This window comes from Crocodylus porosus, unplaced genomic scaffold, assembly GCF_001723895.1.
Source record: "Crocodylus porosus isolate Cpor-Errol unplaced genomic scaffold, CroPor_comp1, whole genome shotgun sequence".
In the NCBI taxonomy this organism is placed as follows: Eukaryota; Metazoa; Chordata; order Crocodylia; family Crocodylidae; genus Crocodylus; species Crocodylus porosus.
The window spans coordinates 7,189,548-7,196,632 of NW_017728934.1; the positions used below are offsets into that span (position 1 = coordinate 7,189,548).

Sequence of the window (7,085 nt, forward strand, 5' to 3'; positions counted from 1 at the left end):
GTGCGCGCGCAAAGCAGGTAAATCAGGGCTTTATGCATTAAGGCAGGGGTGGGCAAAATGTGACCCAGGGGCCAGATGTGGCCTGGTAGGCCATTCTATCTGGCCTGTGGAGCCCATAAACAATTTAGAAAATAAATATCAATCTGCCCCTGGCTGCCTGTCATGCGGCCCTCGACAGCTTGCCAAAACTCAGTAAGCGGCCCTCTGCCCAAAATAATTGCCTTCCCCTGCATTAAGGATCTCCAAGGGTTGATATTTTCTAGGCACCAGTTTCCCAGTAGTAGGTGCTGTTTGTTAACTTTTCAGATTTTTCAAAGGAGCACACACAGCTAACATGGAGGTCCCTTCATACCATCCTCTGCCCACAGAACTCAGACTTTTCCTCCATGAGTGTGAGGGTTCAGCTCCAGGAACCGTCAAAAAGAGGCCCTATTTGTATCTACTAGACTTACAGTTTCTGCAACTTGGGTCCACTTAACACTCAGTTGGGAACCACCAACTCATTCCAAAATTTGAACACCCCCCGCCCCCCCCCAAAAAAACTACACACACACCAAGAACTGTCAACTTTTAGCAGTAGCTTCTGCCATGGAGAGTTTGCTATGGAATGAACTTCTAGAGGAAGCCAGTGAATACATCTTAAGGTGCTACAAAACACTTTCAAAAAAGCCCTTTTCACCGCTAGACACACCACTGGTGACCCTCTTCTATCCATAAACCTCTACTGAACCAGAAGGAAAAATCTTGGAGTATCAAACTCCAAGACAGACGGGAGCTCTTAATTTACCTTATTAATTTTACAAGTTTCTGCTTGGCTCAGAGCACCTTGCCAACAGGAGATCCAGGGGTCAAAAAAATCCTGTGTGCTGCTCCCTTGCAGCATGGAGAATAATGTGGCCAGCCAATATGGCAGTGTGATTTTTGCTAGACCCGACATGCAAATTGAACAAGTACATACCAGCACAAGCAAGAATAACATCAAAACCATCACACTTAGCCTCAAGAACATCACTATAACATCTATATACAAACCACCATCTAGTATTTTCCAACGGAACAATCTACCTGAGAGTAGCACACACAAATACAGCCTTGTGATCAATGACTTTAATTCCCATATACAGCATGGGGATATGATAACAACAACAGCAACAGCAACAGCATCAGCATCCAAGTAGAACAATGGGAAAAGACCAGCAACCTCATGTTGGTACAGGATGCTAAACAACCCAAGTCATTTAATTGCAGCTGCTGAAGAAGAAGATACAACCCAGACATCAACTTTGTGAGCAATGGAATTAGCCAGATGTTCAAGAAAGCAGTGATGGAGCCTATACCCCACATCCAACACCTCCCCCCCCATAAGTATCAAGCTAGGCTCTACAATAATAGTGCAAAACACTCTCTTCCACAGATGTTTCAACCTGAAATAAGCCAATTGGGCAGCCTTCACAGAGGCAGTGGTGGAATCAGCCAGGGAGAGAGGTTCCAGCAATTTGCACTGTGCAAACTGCACAATGATGAATGTCACCCGGGTGTAATGCAGGGTCACATGTTGATATTGCTGTTAATGTTTTTCTGTTGATATTGATTTCTACAATTAACTGTTGAGCTGCTTTAACTTGCTGCGTTTAGTAAATATTTTGGGGTCAAAATACATGTGTGTTTTCTACTTTGGGACTAGCCGTCGATGTTTACAAATGGCTCCTGGTACAAAAATGGTTGCAAACCACTGATCTAGTCCAACTCCCTGCTCAAAGCAGGACCATCTCCAACTAGATCATCCCAGCCAAGGCTTTGTCCAGCTGGATCTTAAAAACCTCCAGGGAGGGAGATTCCACAATTTCTCTGGGTAACTTCTTCCAGTGCTTTACTACCCTCCTTGTGAGAAAGTTTTTCTTTATATCAAACCTAAACTTCCCTTGCTGAAACTTGAGACCATTGCTCCTTGCCACCTGCCATCACTAAGAACAGTCTAACTCCATCCCCTTTGGAACCACAATTCAGGTAGTTGAAGGCTGCTGTTAAATCCCCACTCAGTCATCTCTTCTCTAGACTAAATAAGCCAAGTTCATTCAGCCACTCCTCAGAGGCTATGTGCCCCAGCCCCCAAACCATTTTTTCTGCTCTCTGCAAGACTCTAATTTGCCCACCTTTCTGTGGTGGGGTCCCCAAAAATGGATACAGCACTCCAGACATGGCCGCACCAGTGCTGAACACAGAGGAACACAGGGAACACTTCCCTCGATTTGCTGGTAATAGTGCCACGCAAAGCTTTGATAACCGATTTAATTCAGAGGAGATTCAGCACTGAATCTCTGAATCCAAATCAAACTGGGAGACCCATTAAAAGGTCTGAATCAATTTGGAGATTTGGGCATAGACTATAAAGGTAGCAGTCCACGATGATGCTGGGCACAGCTGCTTCCAGCTAGTAAGTCTGTTGTGGTGGGTGGAGGGGGGCCAGAAGGGGGGCAGATCAATGCCCCCACAGCAAGGGAGGGATTGGGGCTGGAAGAAGCTGGTCAGCCAGGGAAGGGTGCAGGACTTGCGGAGTGGGGCTCTCGCCACCGCACACTGCTGCATGCCACCAGTCCAGGAGCTACTCTTCTGCTGGCTTTGGGTATGCACGGATGAAACCAGGAAGGCCAAAGCGCAACTAAAGTTTCAGCTAGCAAGGAATGTGAAGGGTAACAAGAAGAGGTTCTGCAAGTATGTCAGCAACAAGAGGAAGATCAGGGAACATGTGGGTCCCTTACTGAATGGGGGATGCAACCTAGTGACATGATGCAGAAAAGGCTGAAGTACTCAATGCCCTTTTCACCTCGGTCTTCACAGGCAAGGTAAGCTCTCAGACTAATGCTCCTTGCAGCACAATTTGGAGAGGAGCTAAGCAGCCAACAGTGGTGAAAGAACAGGCTAGGGACTATTTAGAAAAGCTTGACATGCGATGTACCCAAGGATGCTGAGGAAATTGACTGATGTGACTGCAGAGCTGCTGGCCATTATCTTTGAAAATTGGGGCGATTGGGAGGGGTCCCAGATGATTGGAAAAGGGCAACTGTAGTGTCTGCGACAGGCTTGTGGCCACAGGGTGGCCGTGACACCCCCTGGTGGTCTTGTGGCTCCTGCCTGGCTCAGACTCTAATGTTGTTTTCCCTAGACTGCTCGTCCACCATGCTCTGTTTTTATTATCAAAGGTTGATTAATGGAGGCTGCCCACAGACCTTAGAGTGAGGCTTAATCCAAACAATTCTCCACTGGGTTTCTCCAAGACCCCACTAAACTCAATCCAACCTTCAGGCCTGATAGGTCCCTCTCAGCCTGTCTGTGCTCTTACCTCCATTCATCCCCCACACTACACCCCAAGCCTTGTGTGTGTTATTTCTATGATGTTCAGTTCACACACTTGGTCCCTTTTGGCCCTCAGACCCCCGTGGTCCCACGGTCAACCCTCTCAGGGCATCTGGATCCCTGGTCAGGCTCACAGACCCTCTCCCTGAGCTCCCAGACCCCTGGTCCAGCTCTTATCTTGTCTCTGGGCCCATGGACCCCCTGATTTGGCTTTCCCTCAGTCCCTGGCTCCTGACCCGCCAGGTCCCACACTCAGGTACTGTCTGTCTTTGGACCTTCTTGGGTCTCCCTCTCTTTCAACCCTGCTTATGTCCCTGGACCCTCTTATCACATTCCCAACCCTTCCTGGGCCTGGGTCTTGTGGATCCCTACGTCCCTACTCCTTGGACATCCCCCCCCAGTCAGGTTGGCACTGCTTAACAATAGGGAGCATAAACCCCTCACCCAGGCATGTGATGCCAGTCATGTAGGCAGAGGGAACAGGTTTCCCCTCTCCCTTAGGAATGCATCCAACTCAGGTTCCCTAAAGAGATGGGATGTCTGAGCTCTGTAGGGCCCGTATTAACCAAATTGTCACAGGGCTGAATTTTTGGGGAGAGACAGAGGTCCTTCTATGGCATGTTTTGGTAGTAAACAGCTGGGAACAAGGCACACCTACGCAGGCTGTTTACTTGTCTCTGGACATTATTTCTGGAACTCCCATCAGCTGGCATGAATTCTCAATCATCCCATTTTCTAGGAGCCCTGGGAGGTTTACCTTAGATAAAGCTTCTGTCCAGAAATCAATGACCCCACTTTGACTTCACTTTTCCACTTTGTAATCCCTCCACAATTGGATTATTGCAATAAATTATTCAGGAAATATTCAATAAGACATAGTCTCTATCAATTTCCTTTAAAATCCCTGAATGCAGACTCAAAGGCACTATCCATTTACTAGGGATGGGAGGGGAGAGTCTCACTGAAGATTTCATTTGGACTAGAAAATGAAGGAGTGCCTGAAGCTATTTCTGCCTAATACTCCAGGCTAAAAGGCCTTTGCAAAGAAGTGCACAGAACAAAGTAGCTTCGCCTTCACTTTGCGAAAATCTGATGTCAAAAAGTAAAAATATGGTGTCAAAATTTACGAAGAAGCAGACTGAAAAATGATCCTCAAATCATTGTTTGTTTTATTTACATGGCAATTGTCGGGTTAAATATAAACATGCATGTAAATTTGGTCCATCTCCCTACACAGACAGTAACCTTTGCAGAGGTCTCAAGCTAGACAGTCACCAGGTTGCTGTGTCACACTTGGTCAGTGCACTCTTAAGCATCTCTTGGCTTGAGTAACCTGCAACATTGCCTTTTTTTTTTTAAAAAAAAAAAGCTTATCTGGCACACTTCTGAGGCATGTGTTCTTGGTCAGTTGTTCCTTCAAGGAAATGAGATTCTGTGACTAGCTGTCTTCAGTACCTAGTATCAGTGCCGATGCCCCCAAGTTTCTTAGCTGGCTTAAGCCAGTGCTTTTGTTCCACTCTGGCTTGCAGGGGTCCAAAAACAAACAAACAGAAACAAAATCACTCCTTAACTTGAGAGAACACAAGATGCACAGCTGTAGACAGAACAAACAGCTCTACATTTTCCTGCTTGATTTCCTCACCACTCTTGTTCTTAGGGGCTAGGTAAAAGCCCCTGAAGAATCCAGGATCCTCCTCTCTTGCAACAAGCTTCTCCTTCAAATCATGGTATCCTAATTCCATGCAGTTTCCTCCTTTATTGGCTAGTTCTGTGGTTACAAAGATACTTCTATTGTACTAGCCTGCTCTTTGCCTTATACGTCTGCTCCTCCACAACATGGATTCTTCCTAGTGTCCTCTCCTCCAGGGGCTAGTATGAGATCTTATAACTTCCAGGCCCCTTTCTCTGATGCCCCTCAAAGCAGCCTCATCTCACACAAGATAACGTCTTGCTTAGTTTCTTCTCCCTGGAGTTTAAATTTGAAATACTGGTTTCAAATGTATTGCCCTGGATGGAGCCATCTCTGAGAAGGCATCATCTGAATGGACAAACCATATTTTAACTACCTTTTATTGCTAGTTCTGAGCCAGGTGCAAACTTTCTCCTGTCACCTTCTGTGAGCAAAAAATAGCAGAAAAGGCAATCAAGTTCCACATTCAACATGGGATTTGAGTACAATACTGATATGCGTCTCCAATCACAAACTAAATTCATAATGTATATGGAGATTCTGCTAATCATCATTTTAAATTAACGTAAGTACAAAAAAATGGTTTAACCTAAAAACCAGTTTCCATTACTGATTTGGTCAGGGAAAAGCTGTGATACCTTGTCAATTGCCAGTGTTGCCCGACAAGTAGTCTGCTCCTGACAGCAGAAGGCTGAAAACTGCGTAACTTGGGGCCTATGCCAGGCAACTTCTGCAATTTTGGAAGCAGCAATACAGGGTGAAAAAAGGCTCTTGCTCCTATTTAAAACTAACAGGCATTGGGAGAAGTACTTACATAAATCAGGTAACATTTCAGCCCCAGAAAAGTTTCCAGTTTTAACTACATTCAAACTCAACTAGATTGGATAGCTCAGCTCTGTCAGTTACATTCTGCATTGCAAGAAGAGAAGATGGGACAGAGAGAGAGGTTGACACAAAGTCCCACATACTACAGTGTGACATTCCCCCTTGAGTCCAAACTCTGGATTTCTTCTTTGCGATTTCTCAGTTGGTCTAATAAAAGGTATCATTTTGGAACCAAGAGTTCTAGATTTTTGTATTGCAAACTCTGTGGAGTCACTCACTATTCCAAGACAGACGGTTTGAAAAGGTAGCCATCAGCATTTCCAGAGGAATATGTACTGTACCAACAGCAGTACTTAAGATGAAAATGAAGAGCTGGCTATTTCTTTATCTCAGGATCTCAGGGCTGCTTGGAGACTGACTGAACAGTACAGGACTTCTCACACAGTAAGAGCAGCAAGATTATGTTCACTAATCTTCAGTAGGGTTGCCAAAGGTTAAACAATTAATAGTTTAACTCAGGGGTTCTCAAATTGTGGGTTGTGAGCAACATAAAAGGGGGTCACAAACCTGTGCGCTGCCACCACTTCCAGTTTTGCCACCTCACAGGGGACTCCCCCCTCCCAGCTCGATTGGGCATTGGGCGGGGGGGGAGGTCGCAGTATCGCAAAGTTTGAGAACCCCTGGTTTAACTGATAACTGATTCGATTACTGGCTATCCGTTAGCTGGGGGGCAGTGCAGTCTGGCAGGGAAGAGGGGGAAACGAAGCCCCATGATGCCGCAGCAGGAATTAGAAGGCAGCCAGCCAGGCAGTGAAATTTGTAAGCTCATCTATGAAAGGTGTTTTGTAAGTTGCCTTTGAGGAGTAGAACTGAGAGATCACAGAGGGAGTGATTGTCCTGTGAGAATTGCACCTTTGAGAATTGTGTCTTGTGAGAATTCTTGTTTTTGATAGATTTTTGGTAGGCATTCATTCTGGTGTGCAGTTGTTTGGTTTTTCTTACACATTTCCACCTGGGCATTTGGTGCACTGGATGCACTAAGAGGGCCGAGTTCTAGCCTGCAGTTCTTAGTTTCATAGTTTCTAGGGTCGGAAGGGACCTGAGCAGATCATCTAGTCCGACCCCCTGCCATGGCAGGAAAGACTACTGGGGTCAAATGACCCCAGCAAGATGTTCATCTAACCTCCTCTTAAACACCCCCCAGGGTAGGAGCCTG

General features: G+C 45.9%; 1 protein-coding gene and 1 long non-coding RNA gene across 4 annotated transcripts in view; both read right to left on the reverse strand.

The window, feature by feature from the left end:
• The window catches only part of HIP1 (huntingtin interacting protein 1), a 165,039-nt gene that overhangs the window by 116,473 nt on the left and 41,481 nt on the right, over positions 1-7,085 (reverse strand). The gene's annotated exons all lie outside the window — the stretch shown is intronic.
• On the reverse strand, positions 4,722-6,149 carry LOC109317643. Its single transcript, XR_002103086.1, has 2 exons — positions 5,421-6,149; positions 4,722-5,320 (listed from the first exon to the last, which is right to left on the reverse strand). It is a non-coding gene; the product is annotated as an uncharacterized LOC109317643 (long non-coding RNA).